The sequence below is a fragment of the Melopsittacus undulatus genome, chromosome 4 (genome assembly GCF_012275295.1).
Source record: "Melopsittacus undulatus isolate bMelUnd1 chromosome 4, bMelUnd1.mat.Z, whole genome shotgun sequence".
Taxonomy (NCBI): Eukaryota; Metazoa; Chordata; class Aves; order Psittaciformes; family Psittaculidae; genus Melopsittacus; species Melopsittacus undulatus.
Window position 1 is genome coordinate 43,505,235 of NC_047530.1, and position 20,003 is coordinate 43,525,237.

The 20,003-nt window shown below is 34.8% G+C and overlaps 1 long non-coding RNA gene across 1 annotated transcript; it reads left to right on the forward strand.

The window, feature by feature from the left end:
• Positions 1-313: 313 nt before the first annotated feature.
• On the forward strand, positions 314-19,096 carry LOC115946529 (uncharacterized). The gene is made up of 4 exons (XR_004080580.2): positions 314-413; positions 4,166-4,277; positions 15,576-15,669; positions 19,015-19,096. It is a non-coding gene; the product is annotated as an uncharacterized lncRNA (long non-coding RNA).
• The last annotated feature ends 907 nt before the right edge of the window (positions 19,097-20,003 follow it).

Below are 20,003 nucleotides of genomic sequence, written 5' to 3' on the forward strand. Positions count from 1 at the left end.
ATATAACCCAGTTCAGGTGTTGCAGTTACTCAACCTATTAATGAATATAAATACCAAATTTACACATTTTCAGAAAAAAAAAAAAAGTGTTGCTCCTAATGTGCATAACATGCATGCTTTTTATCTACCCTGCACAGAAGAGTTAATTCAGCTTTCAGCAGTCTGTAGCCTGTGAAGCAAGGAGAATAACTCCTGGCTGGTTTATGGTTTAAAACATGATTGAATATACTAACAGGGGTCCATGAAGTACTCATTTCAATATATGTAATGTATTTTTAAAATATTTCATCTCTATACATGTCTCATCCTCTAAAGAAGTGGAGCATCTCTATTGCACTTTAGAAGCAGAAGCAGTAAAGCCCCAAAATACTGAGACAGCACCAATGATCTGAATCTTGGAATTCTATTCTCTGGTCAGTAACTTGATTGTTGTGTGATCGTTCATGTGACTTTAGCTGGTCTTTGTTTCTGTTTCTTCTTTGTAAAGTATGGGTAGCTATTCCTTGCAGAGTAATTTGAGGTTTATAGGAGTTTATAAATGTCTAAGTTACAAAACATCATTGTGATAAGTATAAAAAAAAGTCTTTCCAGAAACATTTTAACTCAGTGGTTCCAAATATCAGTTCCTAACATTTAGATTATGGCAATTAAGGTAAATATTTTTGTCTGATCAAGAAGATTATTTATAATCTTAGAAATTTCTAAGACTAGGTTATTTTTAGTGTTTGTATGCAGGTTCTTCTGGGGAACTATGCAGGGACATCACAAACAATGTTTAAACCTTACCACGGCAAATGATTTTTCTGTGCTATATCAATAACATATTTGCAGAACTGCCAGATGGGGAGAGAAACTGCAGTGAGAAAATAATGGTCAGGTTTGTAGTACAACAAGAAAAAAGTATCAGACATTAGATACATGATTTTAAAAGCATATTTTGACTAACTTGAAGCATTTCACAAACTTCTTAAATAGAAGCTTTGCATTTTTCTCTCTACAAATATGACAAAAGGAAAAGGTAGAAAAAATGATATAGCTAAAGCTGACACAAAGCCTAACCAAATACAATTAATATGGAATATAAATATAGTAAATATTTGGATGGTAAATCTTGTGGCAGTATTGGAGTCAGAAGGTCACTATGAGCTTTGCAGTAAAGATTTCTAATAGGGTATACCCAGTCTCTCCTTCCTCCATTATGGAGAAGATTGGTAAAAAAGCAGAGCTTTGAAAAATGTGATTCTCCCAGGCTCTTCTGTATACAACAGCATTAAAAACAAACATTTAAAGACAGCAAACTTGCAAAACCTCAGTGCATTTTTTAACCCATTTTCAGGCAGCATTAGATCAACAACAGAAATAATTGCTGTCAGTTTGTACTTTTTGACCAATAATTCTCTGTATTTCCTGCAAGAAACTTGAGTGATGCAAATGACCTTATTTTTACAGCATGCTTTTATTAAATAGTTTATTATTTTGGCAGACTAATAAAGATTTTGGTATTTGCTTTTATTTGCAATAATATTACCACCACATAAAAAAGGATTTTATGTTCTTTTTGAGGAACAAGGAGGATAAAAGTGTTGATGGATAGTGCAACTAAGGCATCAGCAATGAGCTGGAAATGAGACACATAAATATGAAAGCAGAGCTAAGAAAATAGAACTACACCCTTGGCCTTTCTTAAAAGAACACGCACATACCATGGTTCATTCATATAGTTACAGAAACTCCTTTTGTTTTCAGTGAGTCAGTGAAAATATGCAAAGACTAAAATATTACCAAGAATCTCAGTTATTTGGGATATTTCTGTAGTTAATGTGGTCATGCAATGTGTCTAAACATGTAGATAAATGTCTGGTGATGATGCTGATTTCTTTGTTTTATATTTTATTTGAAGTATAAATTTGTCCCTCTTTCTAGCTGTATCTTAGCCAAAGGTGGTGAAACAATATCGGTTTTAAGTTTTCCCTTTTTTGCCCGCAGACAGAGCTAATTCTTCAAAGATCAAAGAGCAGAGACCTAGTAGCCAGGTTAGACAATGACACACAAAATTTAAAACAAAATTTATCAGTCCTCTAATCAAAAAAAGCCAAGATAGCATGTAATAGCATTAAACTTATAGTATCTTGAATGGTGAGGTCATTTCACATTGAAAAAATTGTGACTAATGTATTCAGTCCACAATAGTCTGAGCTCCTTGACAACTGATGTGGTTGGATGCTAGGGGTATTTGGCAGTGCATAAGAGTTGCTCAGCATCTATTATAATCTGAACCTCAATTCATTAAGGTAAGGAGCATATTTATTCAAACAAATAATTCAATATGCCTTAGAAATAATTATATTCCCTTAATTGAAGGTACTTAAGATCTGAATTTTACACCTCAGAAAGACATACAGGAAAATATGAACAGAGCAAATACTGCATGAAAAAAGGTGAGCAGGCAAACAAAACTTCGCCTTACTGGAAATTTTTTGTTCCATTTGCCTTTTCTAAAAGGCAGTCAGTAAGTAGGAATCCTGAAGTATGAGTTTCGTAGAAGAATAAATCTAACAATTAATTATATGTCAAGGCTTAAGAATCAAAAAACTGCTTATGCCCATTGCCAGTCATTCACTCCCTGTCAGTAGTAGTTCACATCTTTCCTGGGATGGCATCCAACCACAGTGGCATCTAAAATATAGCAGGCTATATTGTTACAGTTGGAGGTGAAATCGAAAGTTGCACCAAACAGAAGTGACAAATTCACATTGCTCAGTGTTGCCTAGCAATAAGAGATGAGTTTATTATGAACACTGGCTCTATCCATTGCAAAGGGGCTTTGTATTCACACCAAAATGCCACTACTTGTGCAGGCAAAAGGGGCAAAAATAAACTGGGCAGAAGGAGGAAACAGCCGTAGTAGTTGTAAGCACTTTCTGTATTTCAAGATTCCTCTCTGTCTATTGGGAACAGCTCAGGAAGGAAAAAAGCATGAGCTTGAGCATGAGTTCTCTAGCTGAACTTTTGAGATTGGCCAGGTAGCTTCTTACTGATCTTAACTGTTTTTTCAAATGCCCTTAGTAGTGTCAGAATATTCAAATACATAAAATCTATACTGGGTGTTCTCAAAAGCTACTCAATAGTGTTGGTTTAATTGTTCAGAGCTTTCAATTTGATTCAGCTTCCACCCCCACCACCTTCTTTTTTTTTATATTTTTAATTTTTTATTTAAGGAAAAGGACAAGACTTCAGGGAGCTTTCCCCCCCTCAGACACTTTGCTGTTTTCCTTTTTAACCACTGTTTATATGGGTGAACATTTATTCCTATCTTGAACATTGGACTATGGCTCTCAAGGTATTAAGTACCTAACTGTTCACATAAAAAGGATTTTCAAGAAGTATTTAGGTATCATTGAAAACCTTACCTGGGTACCCACACACATTTTTAGGCATCTAATAAATTTTAACACTCCACTCAATAGCTCTTATTAGAAAAAAAAATCTCAAACGACTGATCTGTTTCTGTGCTTTTATGCCATCTGCATTTTTGACAACTGAATATTTTTGACAGCATGGTCCATTGTGCCCAAGTTCACATCATTTTTTTCCCCTTTCCCTTTTTTTAAACATCACATGACTACATATATGATAAGAAAATGGTTTATATCACACATTTTGCTTTACAGATTTGGGTTCACAGCAGATTTTTTGAAGTGACAAAAGTATACAAGAAGTGTCTCTTTTATCAGGATGCATTTATATTATAAAAATAGATACATAAAATGCTGTGTAAGTCAAGTACACTGAAGTTACAAAACAGTTGTGATTTTTAGGAGGCTTTGCAAACAAATACAAAACCTCAGGATGAAGTTTAAAGATGATATAATTTAAGTAAAATAGGATGAAGTCTAGATAAAAAAATTGTCTTTTATATTTATGAAATAGTTAACTAAAAATGCTAATGTAGAGGTCTTTCCTTAGCTTACATGTTCACCAAGACAAATTAACTGAACCTGTGGAAGAATGAGAATTTAATTTTTATATTTTCTGTGCAAAATGCAGCTATTGTCTCAGATTCTCATTTATGCAGTAAGCTTTGCAGGTACAAAACCGAGGTACTTAACAATTTGTAAATGTTTTTGTAGAACCTTTAGTAACTTTGGTCCTTTCTTTATTTCAGATTCAACGTGTTACAAACAAACATATTCCACCTGTTACAACAATCTGGCATATTACTTTCTTGATACGTGATGATACAATACCTCTCAGGTTTGCGAGTAGCAAAGAGAAATGTAAGCAAATGAAAAGGTTTTCCACTTTCACAGTTTTTTTTCTGCTTGGGGTTCTGTTTGTCTGAGAACTGTATGAATAGAAGCCATATTTTATAGTATTTCTTTAACCTCTGCCATCTGGTGTAGGTTAGTTTTTCCACTGCCAACATATCCTAGAGGCCCCAGTACCAAAATGTTTAATTTCTAAATAAACATTAGGACTTTATAAATCCAGTTAAAAAAAAAAAGAGCATTATTTTTTTAAACTATATATTGCATTTGCCACTACGGATGACATTAATAATGCATAGACAAGTGTGTGGGTTTAAGTGCTTCTGGCTGTGACTGTTTTCTGTAGCAGAGCTCCAGAGATGTCAGGTCACCCAACATCTTTAATCACTGAGTCATGCTCAGTTATCATGAAGAAACTTGAATATACTGTATTGACCTACAGTCTGAAGTTGTGTCGAGGGATTTGCACCACCATAGCCAAGACCTTCCAAATCAAACATGGTTTCAGGCAGATACTACTTACCCATGCCAAAGCTTTAGCTGTTCTATTTTTTTAATATAAACTGGAGTTACTTCACTGCAACAAGGAAGGATTGTTACTACAAAAGAATTTGCGAAAGTAGGTAACCACTTAAAAAAACAAGGAAGGCAATAGCAGTATCTCTAGCAACTTCCTTATGTTCGAGGAAAAAAGAACACAACAAAACCCAACAAAAAAACCCCAAAACTGTATGTCAGAATTGTGCTATCAAGAAGACAAAGTCCTTTCTAAATTTACAAAAGCATAATGTTGCATTTTGGACTAGCCAGTAAATTCCCTGATCTCAATTTGAAAGCATGCAGTAGTATTGATTGTCCTAAGCTGATCTTTAGTTGGAGAGAAAAATTGGAAAAAACCCAAAAACAACCAACCGTGCTTCTGCTGAGAATGGGCAGGCATACAAAGTTCATCTTAAGCAGTATTCTTCAGATGCAGACACTCACTGGGGAAAAAATAAATAGGTAATAGGGATGCATAAGTAATAAAGGAGAATATTTAAATCTGTGTATAAGCAAGATCTGAAGGGTAAACGAAAGGAAAATAACTATCTTGTTACTTAATTCTGATTTAGAAAAAGGTCTGGAAAAAAAAACTCAGAAACTCCCATTTCTTTCCATCTCCACACGGTTAATTTCTTTTTTTTTTTTTGTTTATCTCTGAATTCCAAAATAGCAGTGATAGCTTGGTTTGCCACCTTCTCCTGAAGATTTTCCTACTCCTGAAGAGTATTCAGAAACATATTTTTGGCACACACTGATTACTTTGATGAAAATTTACAAAAGGTCCTTACTTCTTACTGTTTATTCATTTTCTAATTAAACTAGTGTTAAAAACAAAGAACAATAAATAATCTGATTAACAAGTGGCTCTTTTCTGAGGACTGAGCTGTAGTACAAAAGTTATGCTCATTTAATTGAATTCATTTAGAATCTGACTAGTTTAATCAGTGCAATCTGGTAATGAAGATTCATGATATTTGTTGAATTTAAATGATAATTCTCTTGAGGCATCTGCTGAATAGTAGGGATGATGAGGTGACGTATCAATTTTCAGCCAATCTGGGATGTGAAATTCCGCATTACTTTACAAGACCACTAATTGCATTTATTTTAAAATGTTTAATTACAAACAGCAGCATCAGGGGAATGAATGTCCTGTTTCTACCATGGGAATAGTGACTTCTCCTGCCTTGATGGACACTTGGTTAAATTGTCTCAGAATGAGTCATCAGAAGAGCAGTCATCTTAGTCATCAGTGAAATTTGTTTGGTTTAACTTAGTCATTTTCCAATACTAGCTTACTTGGAGACCATACATGTTTTCACTGTGCTCATTAAACCTTGTTGTGCTAGTCTTGTAGGATAATAGAGTAGGTTTAGCCTTAAGAAATCAGACGTACCACCAGTCCATCTTTTTACCTGCCCTCTTCTGCTACAGTTTTTCCTGTAAATATTTGGTCAGTGTTCCTGAGTTTTTTTGAAGGACTGATGATACTAACATTCCTGAAGGTTGTGTGAACATAACACTTCTGTGAGAAGAAAAATAAAAATCAGTCAGAGCTTCAGCGAGGAAAAGACTAGAGTCAGTAGTTACATTTTGACCATCCATTAAACATGCCTGCCACAACACCGTGCTGCTGTTTGCCACATTAATAGTGAAAGAATATAGAAAGAATCTGTGAATGTTTTTCATGAAATTACAGGATTTGTCATTCCTATCTGAAATCTGGCTGCTAACTCACAGCCTCCCCCAGAGGAGACTGGAGGGGAGGAACCTCAGACTTAACTCTAGCATACAAACTGAACTGGTAGACCTAACTCCTTCTGAGGGACAGGTTTTGGGCTCTGACTTTCTTCTCTGTATTTCCTACTTAACAACCTTCTCAGTCTTTCACTAGCATAAATCTTGCCTGCCAAGTGTGGGCTAAGGGTTTCACTTGGCAGCAGAGTGCCACATTAGGTACTGAAGTGCTTGGCTTTGTGATGCCATTGTGAGGCCTTAGGTGTTTTCTAAAGCATGGTAGTAGTTCACATATATACCATAATTGGCCCCATAAGAACAAAGCTCTACCTTTAAATTCTATATAGAAGTTAATTTACCTACCGATGCAAGTGGTGTTGAAGTAACCAGATTTATATCAGGAGTAAATTGGTTCCATGATATAGATTGTTATATTTGCTGAGTACCCAAATCTTACCTAATAATTACAGTTATTTTATAAATATGATAAGCATACAGGGGGCACATGATCACATATATATATGTTGCTTATTTTTATTAAGTGACATTACATGGAGAACAAGAACAGCTACTCTAAAGATCATATGTAACGCATATCTATCCAGGGACAGTGAATATTAAACCATCTCTGGATCTTGATAGAATTTTCATTCACAGAACATTATGGACTTCACATAGTTTTGTTTACTGTACAGTGAGTAGTCAAGGAAATTTTCAGACATTGAAAGTGTATTTTTCTATAATAGAAATTTTTAAGCAGGTTTCTTGGCATGCATTTTGTTTGTACTGTGCTTGAGGTTGTTTATGGCATTAGTGGTTTGTGTGTTTGTGCATGTTTGCATTCTGTCTGTTTATGAAGTATTTCACTGGTACCCTTACACAGCATGTGGTTGGTCGAAGATTATTTTTCGTACCATGTGTAGTCATCATGCATTTTGCTGAAAGGCTTTTAAACTAAGGTGGGTTAAACACTGCTTATCTGAACTTCCATAAAGAAAGACAGACATGCAGGTTGTACTCCGTTTCACAGAAATTTGATACAAAAAATGCCTGCACCACTTTAGAGATGAGAGTGTGAGTTGGTTCCAGTTTTTCCAACAATCATGGCAGTTTTGTATATTTGAGGTTCATAATTCAATAGAATAACAATTCTATTAATAACTGGAACATTTTTATGTTTTCTTACCCTAGATGTCAAAAATAATTAATAGGTGACTCATTGTATTATAATAATACCATGCATGTAAATATTTTTAAGTGAACTACACAAACAAAACCAAACCTTTGACAAGGATAATTTAAATCACTTCAGTCTGTATTTGACAGATAAGTATAGGCAATATTTTCAGGACCCACAGGCAGGTTTGTGAAATTAATCAATGAATTACACTGGGCTTAGGGTGTTAGTTGATACTTTCCCTCATGTTTTGAAAGTATAGATTGTTCAGCATGTGTCTAACAAGACATTACAGGAATACTATTTGTAAAAAACAGATGCTAAGTAGCTCTAGACACAGATATCAGTTCAGTAAGGATTTCATGAATGCTACAGAATGAAATACTGTTGCTTTTTTTGATGCCTCACTACTACTTTAAGAACATAATTCTCCCCACGAATCTTGTCCTACAGTTCAAGAAACTCTGCTTCTGCAGAAATTACTGAGACTGTGCTTGAAACTTAAAAGAAACAGAGCTGACCAATAATAAATATTTATGAAAATTGCACTTGTATGTACAATTTCATTGCTATTTTTACTAAAGTTCTTCACAGCTAATAAACTCCATGTATCAACTCCAAATTTTTGAGAATAATTTTATACAAGTATACCTCTCATCTTCCTACCAGAATAATATTAGGTACTTTAATGATATTTCTTTTACATTGCTCAAGTATTCATTCATGAGAGCTTAAAATACATTTCAATATCTATCTTTGAATATGTGAATAAATTCAATTAATATCAGTGAAAACATTTCATTTATGCTCTGCACATTTTTATCCACTTTCTGAATGTAAAATATTATACTGCTGTATCATGTATAACACCATGCTGAGTTGCATAGCTATAGTTGCTTTTTATGTATACTGCTGTAAGATACAGTGAGACCTTTGCTTAAGAATAATTATTTAAGAGACTTTAAGTGAATTAGAAAGAAGATAGCTAGAGGTAGAATTCAGACCCTCCAGCTAATCTTTCTGCTTGTAACATGCCATACCTATGTTATTCCTGAGAAACCTAAATTCAATCCACAGAAAATAACATTTCTGTGCCTCAAGACATAGGAGCCATTCATACAGAAATGAGAAGTAAAATGTGTACAGAAACTTTACATCTTATGACAGCAGCAGCAGGTTCATAGTGTCAGGAAGAAAAAAATGAATGATGAAAGGAAGCCAAGCCTGACAAACTGAATTGTGACTCATCTGAGTGTTGTTGAACTTTGTTTCACTAACAAAGCAGTGGCATTTTTTTCTTTTAATGAAATAATAATTTAGGGAAAATCATTAAAGTCCATTCCTATCACCATAGTATACTACAGTAAATGTCTATGCACTATATAAATTCCTAGATCTTGGAAACTGTATAGGTATTCCTCAATATTTTAAATTCGGAGTGCAAAATATTGTTACAGTGGGCTGAATTTTGCAATAATTTTTATGGAAATGTGTATCCATGCAGAACTGATGTAAAAATCCAAATAATGACTATATAAGAAGTACCATATTTCTATGTCATAATATACAATATTTTATAGAATGGAGAACATATATTCTATATTATTAAGTAGAGAGAATATGCATAGCATATCCATTGTATATAGTACACTCATAATGACATTGAAGAGATGAGCCAAGACAAAACTATTCATTTTGGGCTGTGTCCAAATACAGGCTCATATGCTAACTGCTTACAAATATAGTATTTTGATAATATTCTTAAAAGAATATTTTTATACTGTAAAGAAGATCTATGTAACTTGTGTGTTCTTGAAAATAAAACATAACTTTTATGCTTATTACAGTTTAGCCTAGCTAGTAACTCAGAACCATGCAGCCACTCACTCATCCCTTCTATCCCCCTGGCTCCTAGAGGAATAGGGATGAGAATCGAAAGAATGTAAATTCCATGGGTTAAGAACAGTCCAGTAACTAAGGTATAATAAAAAATTACTACTGCTACCACCAGTAATAATAAGGAAAATAACAAGGGGCAATTTAATTGTTTTCAATGTTTTAGACTGGATATCTTTCATTCTGTGCTTCCAGTGCAGTGAGAGTACTACTGGAACAAAAATTTAACTTCCAGGAAAGTTCAGCAGATCTTTTGGGACTTAAAGCATGTAAGAAGACAGGCACTATTCAAGTGAGCATGATATTTACAACTCTCCAGAAAGCATTTTTAAACCCTGAGAAAGTGGTTTTGGTTTTGCCAACAGTATTACAATTACTGTCTAAAATTTTGTTTTTAATATATGAAAACATCCAAGGGATTGAAAATGTGTTCTGCTTCATTATGTGTATTGTCTTCAGACATCATTAACCACTAAAAGTCACTTTATTTCAGATGTGACTATTTGCTATATAAGGAATCAAGCAGCTAATTGATTATTCACTAAAAAAAAAACCCAAACCAACAGAATCACCCAAACAAACAAACAATTCAAAACCCAGCAAAAACTGTCCTTCAGACAAGAGGACACTTTTCATGATATTTCCAATGAACTGGAACTTCTGGCTTCAAATGATAATTCAAAAACTTGCTTTTTCTCTTGGAACTGGGTCAGAGTTTTTCTAGCCTTGATGGAATTGGCATCCTTTCTCCAAACTGAAACATGCCAGCCCTAGTACTTTTTCAGTAATATACAGAAAATCTCTGATAAGGGCACATAAGCAACATTTGCATTAGACATCCATGAACCTGCAAGGTTATGTGGCTGTGAGTAACCGCTTCTGCCATTTGATGTTACTGAGACTTCGAAAATCTTGACCGTGAGACAGACTTCTTTTTCCCCCAAAGGCTCAACATTCTTTTTGTGCTACATTTTTTGGAAGAACTCTTTGTTTGAAGAAGCTGGGCAGGGTAAAGCTGGCAGACTGGAACACTGCCCTGATGTGTTGTGACAGACATGTAATCTGCCATTTGACCACTGGTTCACACATCAGTGTTAATGTGAATGTGACACCTCTCAGCATACTGTTAATCAGGCATTACTCTTCTGTCTAAAATGTGGAGATGTGGAGTAGACTTTTATTCTTTTTAGAAGACTACGCAAAAAAAATCTAGTGAAATGAAAATTTACAACCATAAATGCAAACTGATTGACAGCTGCAAATCATAGTCACAGCAACACTGATATATACATATTTATAGATCCCTAGATTTCAAAACTAAAAAGGATCATTAGAACATTCTGCTTAATCTAACACATTCTCATGCAAAATGTGCAAAGAGTCAAACATACAGTCCCATGTCAAGTGTAAGGAAACCTAGAAGATGGTCTTCCATATTCCAGAAATTAGATCAATTCAGCTTCTTTTCCTCACTAACACTTTTTTTGTCTTCTGGGTTTTGTTTTCTTTTCTCCTGGTGTTTCATCACCAAAGTGCCCAGGAGTTCATCTGCTTTCATTCAACTGAAATGCATGTACCAGATGGTGCAAATAGCCCAGTATATTTCAATCCTGTATCCACGTCAAAAAACAGGCAGACAGCTGCAATTCTTGGTTGCTGCACCTCATGGTATCAAAGGCTGGCTAAGAAGAGTGACACTGCTTGACAATGAATAAGATTTTTCAGGTCTGGCAGGGAAGTTGCTTTGGAAGCTAAAATCCCTCTTCTTCTCTGTAGGAGTTGCTTTTCATGATTAATTAATTGTGTTTATGCTAACCTACAAAGGATGTAAAGATATAAAAATAGAGTTACAGCAATGAGTCTTGCTAGGATACTTTATAGTAACCATTTCATCACCTGTGTTTGGAGTATATTACATACTTGCTTGTTAGAATTATAACAGAAATTGACCTACAGTATAAAGTTCTATGCGATACTTTTCTGCATGCTTTTACAGGAGGACTGCTGCAGTCTATTTTTGCTGTGTGAACAGGCTAGACCACTGATCTTATGTCCTGAAGTCTGAAAGTATCTTAAGTACTAGAGAGTGCAGTGAAGGTAACTAGCCGCTTTCATCTGATAACAGCTGCTTAGAATTTGACCACAAGACTTTCAAAATATCTCTGTAATATAGCCTTACACCTCAAAAGCCATAGCTCTAGAAAAATGATTATATGAAGTTTAGAAGAGTGGAGAGTTACGTTTGTCTTGGAAAACAGAAACTGGAGTTTGTAGTGGAAAGCTGTTTGTGGCAAGGGTTAATATTCACTCTGCTGGTTTTCTCACTCCTAGGTGCTATAACTAGCACAGAGTACAAGAAGAGTTATACTTTCATATTCATTCTTCTGTCATGTTACTCAAATAACAAAGACTCATGTGTGATACCTTTGGACAGCAATGCAGTGCTTTCTCACCCTGTCCTCTGTCACACCTACAAGAGCATGTGTCCTTTTAAGACCTAGGCAAAGTATTCTCCTGCTTGCTTCAGAGTTACCTGAGCATTTTTTATCTTCCCCTTGTTTACAAGTTGGGATATAAGAATTTTAAAACCTACTGGAGCATTCTGGTTTCACTAATGTTAGTGGTCTGTGGGGCAATTTATAAGTGGTCCAGGAAGGGACATACAGAACTCTTGTTTAACCTCCCCATCAAGGTTTAAAGCTTTTCCCTGTATTTTTTATTTTATTGAAAATTTATAATTGTTCATCCCCAAACAATTTTTTTAGTTTTTTCTTTTTTTTACCTACTGAAGAGACAGAGACTTGATTTGGAAAGCTATCTTCCTTCCTGAACAAAGAACTGCACGGCAGAACAGAGTACCACAGAAACATTTGCATAGCTGAAAGGGCTGTCTTATAAAGAATTATAATAGTCAGTTGCACATTCATTTTGCATAGGTGTAAGTGTACCACATATATGAATATTCTTGTTGACAAATCTATTTGTGTGTATGTGTACATATTTTCAAAAGCTCTGGTTTGCCTCCAGTCATTGTATGTGACTCTTCTCATGTGCATTATAGTTGCAAAAGTATCATTTTAAGCAGAGGTGATACTGAAAAGAATTGTTTATTTAGCTAAAGGCAAGTAATAAGTTAGGTAAGAATCATTAAACAGGCCATAACAGCAATATATATTCACTAGAAAGGTGTAAAAAACAGGGCAGGAGATAAATGTTATTTAATGTGATAGATGGGAATCATACTAAGACTAGTTGAATGAAGGTAATGAAAGAAAGTTTAGGCTGTCTACCTGAAAAAATCTGGAGAGCAAACTAGTTGCACTAAATGACTGTATAATCTCTATGGGGAAGCATTAACAGTCCAATTGCTTGAGATTTTTGAGAGGCCAAGGATCAGTAAAATACGTGGTGGGGAAAAAGCTTGAATTGGCAGGTAGATGGATCACCTGACCTATTAGTTCTTTTCTATTGCAAACTTCTATGACTTTATGTGGGGAAAATTCCTTTTCAACCCACGCTGGCAATCTGTTTATGTTCTGAAGTATGATGATTGACATCCCTTTTAACTTTTAACCTAGAGAATGTCTCTGCAAGTGTTATTCCTACATATAAATGTCTAATGCTTTTAATAAAAAAAAAAAGTCTCTCAATTAGGGGACTGTATCCATGTGCAAATGCAGAATGGAGATCACAACAGAGTCTGAGGTGTTATAGCAGCATGGGCAGAACTCCCACTCAGGAAGGATGGGACGTTGAGAAGGAAAAGGGAGCATTTGGGGCTTAAAGACTAGAGAAACAGTAGACGCAAACAAGTGAAAATTGGATTAAAACAGTCAGAAAGAAGGGTATCATTTTTGTTGAAAGGGGGAATAAGAAAATAAGAGAAATGGGGTGGTGGAAAGGTATAACAGAGAAGAAAAATAGGAAAGGAGAACTAATCTATGGAGTAGAAGAATAAGAAGAACAAATAACGATGTGCTCCTGTTAATATGGTGACAGAGTACTTCCTATCTGTAAGTGTTTACACTTGGTTCATCCACATGCAAGCTTTTTTTTTTATTTCAAACAGTGTAATACTTAGTAAGCATCTCTGAAGTACAGTGTGTGGATTTTTGTAACAAACACTGTATTTCACAACTAAAACCCAGCCTATCCACCTTTCTTGTTAAAGCCCATCAAGAGATAAGAACATGTATAAAACTATAGCACCCTAGTAGAAAGGAATGTCATATTCTGCCAATCTTTACTTCATTTTGCCCCAAATTGAGGGACTGGTGATGGACAGGAAAACATCATGAAAGAAATACTAAAGAAATGCTAAACTAGCAAAACTTAATATATTTAAATAATATTACCAAAAGTGTCCTTCCAATTTTACAGCATTAAACTAAAGCCCAGACTATAAAAAGACAAAATTATTACAGAGATTTCCAGTTACTCAAAAATATCTTTGCAATGTTACTTGTTCTGACTTAAAGAACTTTGTTGAAGCATCAACTTCATTTCTGTTGAGGGCTGTAAAAAAGATTGAAGCCGGGGCCTGGAATATGAACAAACAATGCTTCTAAGTTAGTGCCCCACAGAATATTTTAAAATTATTTAACACAAATCATCTCAGTGTCAACAACTCATCACAGATAAACTATCTAATTAACAGAAGCCATCATAGTATTTGAGAACTCAGTCTTGGCTCAGTTGATATACCAGAAGGGCACTCCTTGATAAGCAAAAATTATAAAGGAAGGTTTAAAAAACATTACTGCCTGAAAGTAGCTTCGTCTTAGTTTTAAATTAACCCTCTGCTAGGTTGGGGTTTTTAGTTTGTTTGGATTTTTTTTTAAATCTCTATGAGATAACTAGCACAGGTTGACCTCATATTCTTAGGTATATTCCATGCTAAGATTCTGTAAAACAGGCTATTTTGTGATGCAATATTTTTTCAGTGTCTGTCATAGACTTGAAACTATGCCAAAATGACAGCTCAGTTAACAAAAGTGTCCCAGGCTTTTGTAACCACTTCTGAGATAGTTTTATCCCACTTCCTTAAAATTGTAAAGGTTGTCAAAGTCTTGAGGCTATAAAACTTTACTGCAAAACACTTTTAGGCATCAAAATGTTGCCTGGTTCTTGCAGCACCAAACCTGACACTGACTGGAATCCAGGTGCTTCATTTCCCTATATGAAGTCTGTGGGGAGAGAAAGCTGACAGTAGAATCCATAAAACCATAACATAGACTAAATGTTATCAAAATAGCTCATGGAAAATAGCTGCAAAGAGAGATTTCTCCTGAGTCTCTGGGGGCTAATATTTACATGGTTAGATTGCAGGGAGACAATGTAGGACAATAAAATTCATTATATTAAAACTGCTCCTGAAAGTAGTCCTTTTCACAGAGGAAATATGAGGTAACACTAGGTAAGAGTGAAAGACCATTTTCTTTCCATCCCACCCCAGGTAGATTGCTGTTCATCCAGGGTATGGCAGGCATGGGTCCAATCACCTCTTCTGCCTAATGGCGATCCGAATATGTTCCTTCCAGATAAATGGTGTGAATGCTCAGCTATAGGACAATCTGAAGTAGTCCCTAACACTTCCTTGTAAAACACTACTCCTGGTATGGAGTGATTGAACTCATTATGCCAGAGTGAAAAGGGAAGACATCATGTCTTCAAAATGCCACTGATAAAATGCCAGCGTACAAAAAGCAGTGCAAGGACATTCCACTCACATCAAATAGAAGGTTTTATTTGTTTGCATACACTTTTCCTGGTCTTTTCACTCCATGAAACAATGAGAGATGTAGCCTGTGTCTCATGGTAATAGTTTTAGTTTCCTCACAAGTGTTATACTGTCTCTCCAGTGAATAATTTAAATTTCCGTTCCTCTTGGCTGTGATCTTGCCCCACAGTGCATATTATCTAAGAACTGATATAAATTAAAAAATCTTTTTCAGCTGGTTCCACAACTATCAGATGACAGTCTCAGAGGATTTTGGTTCTTCCAGGGAACTGCAGGACAACTGCAAAAGTGGATGTCTGAGTAACATGGTAAGAAACATTAATATGTAAGAGTCTGGTCATTATAGGAATTATATTTCATGTCTGAGCAAAAAAGGCTACCGGTATGAACTCTGTAATATGGATGTGGTAACTAATGGACACTAAACTGAAGGGTTTTCCTGAGTAACACTGCAGAACTGATTTTTTTATTTTTTTGAACTGAAACAGATCACACTTCCGACTTCAAGTATTTCAAAAGAACGATTTATCCTTAGTTATTAGTCCATTCCTAGAGCATTCCCATGTTTGAACAAACCATGTTATGCACCATCTTAGCAAACAGAGATGCTGAGTTTCCAAAATCTTTTAAAAAGAATAAAAAATGTGATGAAAACAGAATAACCTACAGGTGTTATTCCCAATATATTATTCAGGTTTTAAACCTTGATCTGACTGAGATGTATTGTCACATATATGGGGTTATTTAGGCATCTAGCTCAACTACCTACCTTTGGAAATTTAAGCTCTAGCCTTAAAAATAAATGAACAGGAAAGTAAACAGAAATATACCTGTGTGTTATAATAATAATAAAATCTGTCTTAATTTTTTTCATCAAAACACTGTATAATCCAAAATTCTTAGTGGAATAATGAGAATATTAGTTGTTTTCAACAGAAAATGCTTGGAAATAAATGTTCTCATCTTTCTTTGAAAATTATGAATTCTATGAATTTTGAAAAGATTTCTTAAAATCAATTAATTAAAAATTATTGCTTGGTTTCAATTCTGTCTAACTTGACAGAGCTATTGAGGAAGGCTATGATAAGGAAAACAGTAAGTCATAATGATCAATTTAATGGTGTCAGCATGTCATACAAAGAATCAAATGTAGAGAAATTAATGTATCTTGGCTTTCACCTGACAATACAGTAGAGGTGATGTTATTCTATGAAAATTTTGGTAAGGAATGTAGGAGTACTGACTTGAAAGAGTCTGCAGAGATCACTGAGCCTTAAATGCAGGCAGCTTTCTAATAGATCTGGAATACATGCCAGTGTAACCCTATCCCCTCTAGTAAAATAGACTGAAAAAATCACAAAAGCTGTCAGCTGCTGAAAGAACATAGCTGGCAAGACCAAAACAATTGACAGTGTGTTTGGTCTGCTCCATATACAAAGTTTTGTTAGACATTTATCATTACACAGGTTTACACAACTTGATGTATAATTTATTTTATGTTGTTAGAAGGCTATTTTACTCAGTAACACTCCAAAGAGGCTTCTTCATGCACTGCATTCACCACATACAGAAAAGGAGCATAACCAGATACGGCTGTATTACCAAAGTCTCTTCTGAGTAGAGAGGCACCCTATCTTTAATACTTTCTTTGTATTTAATGAATGTAAGTTCCATTGAAGTTAGCAGCAGTAATGATAGTGACATTCTTGTACATTCCAGAAAAGGTACATATTATCTCAGATAAGACTTGTGGAAATAACTAATTTTTCAGTTTCCTGGCAGTTCCAGATAATGATTTCAGATCAATTCAAATTAATGGCAGCTCTTGGACTATTTTCAATGTTTAACTTGCACACATATTGTTTCGCCAGACATAGATATGCACAAAGTTGATGTTTTCAGAGGTCTTCTCCAAGTCTAAGGAAGCTACTACATATATATCCTGCTGTCTTGAACAGTTCAAGCAAGATGTAACAACCCTCATAATTCACAACGTTATAATTATTAATAAAATCTAACTGACCTCAATGAATTTGTTTCTATAAAAAGAATAGCAAAATCCTAATAAAAACCCAAATAATTCCCACCACCACCATCAAGCCCCAGGAACATTAGGTTCTCCTTTAATCCACCTTTGTGATGTGACAAGCTAGGGATATCTAGTTTAAGTGTAAAGACTAATTTTGTAGAAAGAGTATTCATTAAAAATGGACATTTCATTATTTATTAAGTTTGATCTGGATTTACACATACTTTGCATCTACAGTGACCACACGCAACAGAATGGCTGGAGTCCAAAACTGCTCTATACCATCATTGTATTTTCCTGAATCAGACACTAGCAGCATGCTGAAATAGTCTTTCATAAATGTTAAAAAATGGGTTGGTTTGAACCTGATAAATGTTAGAAAAAGGGCTAGCTTTCTGGGGATGGTTCTATCAAACTGGGATTAACATTTTCCACTTACTCCCTTATGCTTCTGAAGAGGCTGACATAATTTAGTGACTATGAAAGTAACACCTTTGTCATTTTCATTGTACTTCATTTCACCTTCTCATTTGCGTCTTTTAAAAATAAGATGTCTAACTGAATACAGTAATCAATGTGCCATCAATTTATATAATGCAATTGTAGTCTTCTCTTTTCTATTCCCTTCTTAACACAATTTAACATCTTATTTGAACAAGTATCTTCATTGAGCTGTCTCTTGTAATGCCTAGATATTTTTCTCCTAAGAGGTTACAACTAATTCAGGAGACATCATTATGTATAAATACTTTAGACTGTTTCCACTAATGACTTTTAGGGAGGTCTTATCTTTGTTGAGTCTTATCTGCTACTAAATTGTTCAACCAGTTATTTTTGCAAAATTCATCTAAAGCTCTTTATAGTTCCTTAATTTAAATGATTCAAATGAGTTTACAATTTCAGCTGCTTTTCCACATTTAGTCTTTAACCTGTTTTCAATTTCAACATAGTGAACAGTACTTTTGCCAAAACTGCTTTTATGCAGCTAACTCTGTGTTTACCATACTGGAAATAAGAATTCTGTTGCTGTTCTGTTAGGCTATGATGATCTAGCCACAATGCAAACAACCATCAAATAGGATAAATGCCTAAGATATACCTAAAAACTACCTATTATAAACTTCTGCAAACCTGACATACATAGTAGTCTAGCCATAGCTGCATGTCACAGCATTGATTAATCCTCTTAAAATTGGTCTTAATACTAGCACACTTGCCTACTGTCATTGTGCCTGCATTTCTGTATTATCAAATTTTTAATAGATAAGACTTCAATAACCTTATCTGACTTTTGTTTTACTGTAGACATTTCTGCTGGTACACATGTGAATTAGTTTACAGCTAAGGGACCCATGTCAAAACTACACCGTAGTGACTGAAATTGGGCTGGCAATGTAAAATATCTTGAAAGGGGTTTTTATATTTTTGGCAAGCTATGTTTCACCTCATTGTCTTCCTGTGAAGAACTGCTTGAACATCTCTGTAAAATTTGAAATACTTGGAAAGATTTACAGAATTATGTTCTGTGATATCTCTTCTTAAAACAAAGAACTTAAAAATAATACTACAGGACAGCATTCTGATTTCTGCCGTTTTTACTCCTTTTTTTTCTGTATTTTTCTAGGCCATGTACAGAGGAGTCCTAATCCATGAGCCTGTCTCTTTGGTGCAATCACAATATAAGCAAGCAGAAAACACAAGAGATGTATCTGTTACTATACTACTTTTAGGTTGCATTCTATTTCTGTGTTTAAGAGTGTTAACTGTTACTGCAAAGCAGGTCACTGTTAAATGATTTTCAGGACAACCTAACTACCTGTTAAGCAAGTTCAGTTATTTTAATTTTCTGTTTCTTCAGAATCTGGAGACAGTTGCAGTTACATCTACACGTGTAACTGCATTACATTGCTGTATTTCCTAGAATTTCCTTCATTAAGTATTTTTTTTTTCATTAAATCTGTCCATTCAGCCTTTGTATAACAGCTAAGGGTAAAGAATCTTCAGCCTTTTCAAAAGACAAATTTTCTGCTATAAACAGCATGCCATTACAACTCAACTGATTGCAAAGAATTTGGATTGCCGTGTGATTCAAGTCTTTCATTGAACTGATATCATCCACTCAACCTCAGCAATACCTTAGAGAAATACAAAGCAGAGTAACTGTCTTTTATATTATACTCTCTCAGTACAAGAATAATAGAGATGCCATGAATATTGCAGAGGTGTCACATTAGCTGCTCTGTGCTAGAGCTGAACTTAATAGTGTAAAGGAAAGAGAACTTATTGTTAATTTTTTTTTTACAAGGATGGAATAGATGAATACTGCTTACAAATGAGCCTTATTTAGTTTTAAACACGTTTCCCGAAGTAAATAGTATATTTCCCTAATTTTCATGTCTTTTGGTATGCTTCCAAAAAACTTGGAAGTGAATTAGTGTGCAATTTGCATCCAAATCTCAGCCAAGGGGATGTGGTTTATTATAATACATGGCCCTCCTAATTATTGAACAGCCCGAGAAAACTAGGCACAGTGTGCATCTGTTATTGCTTGACCACACTGCCAAACATAATTTGGCAAGCACAGAAATGTACATTGAGCAGACCTACAGTCTA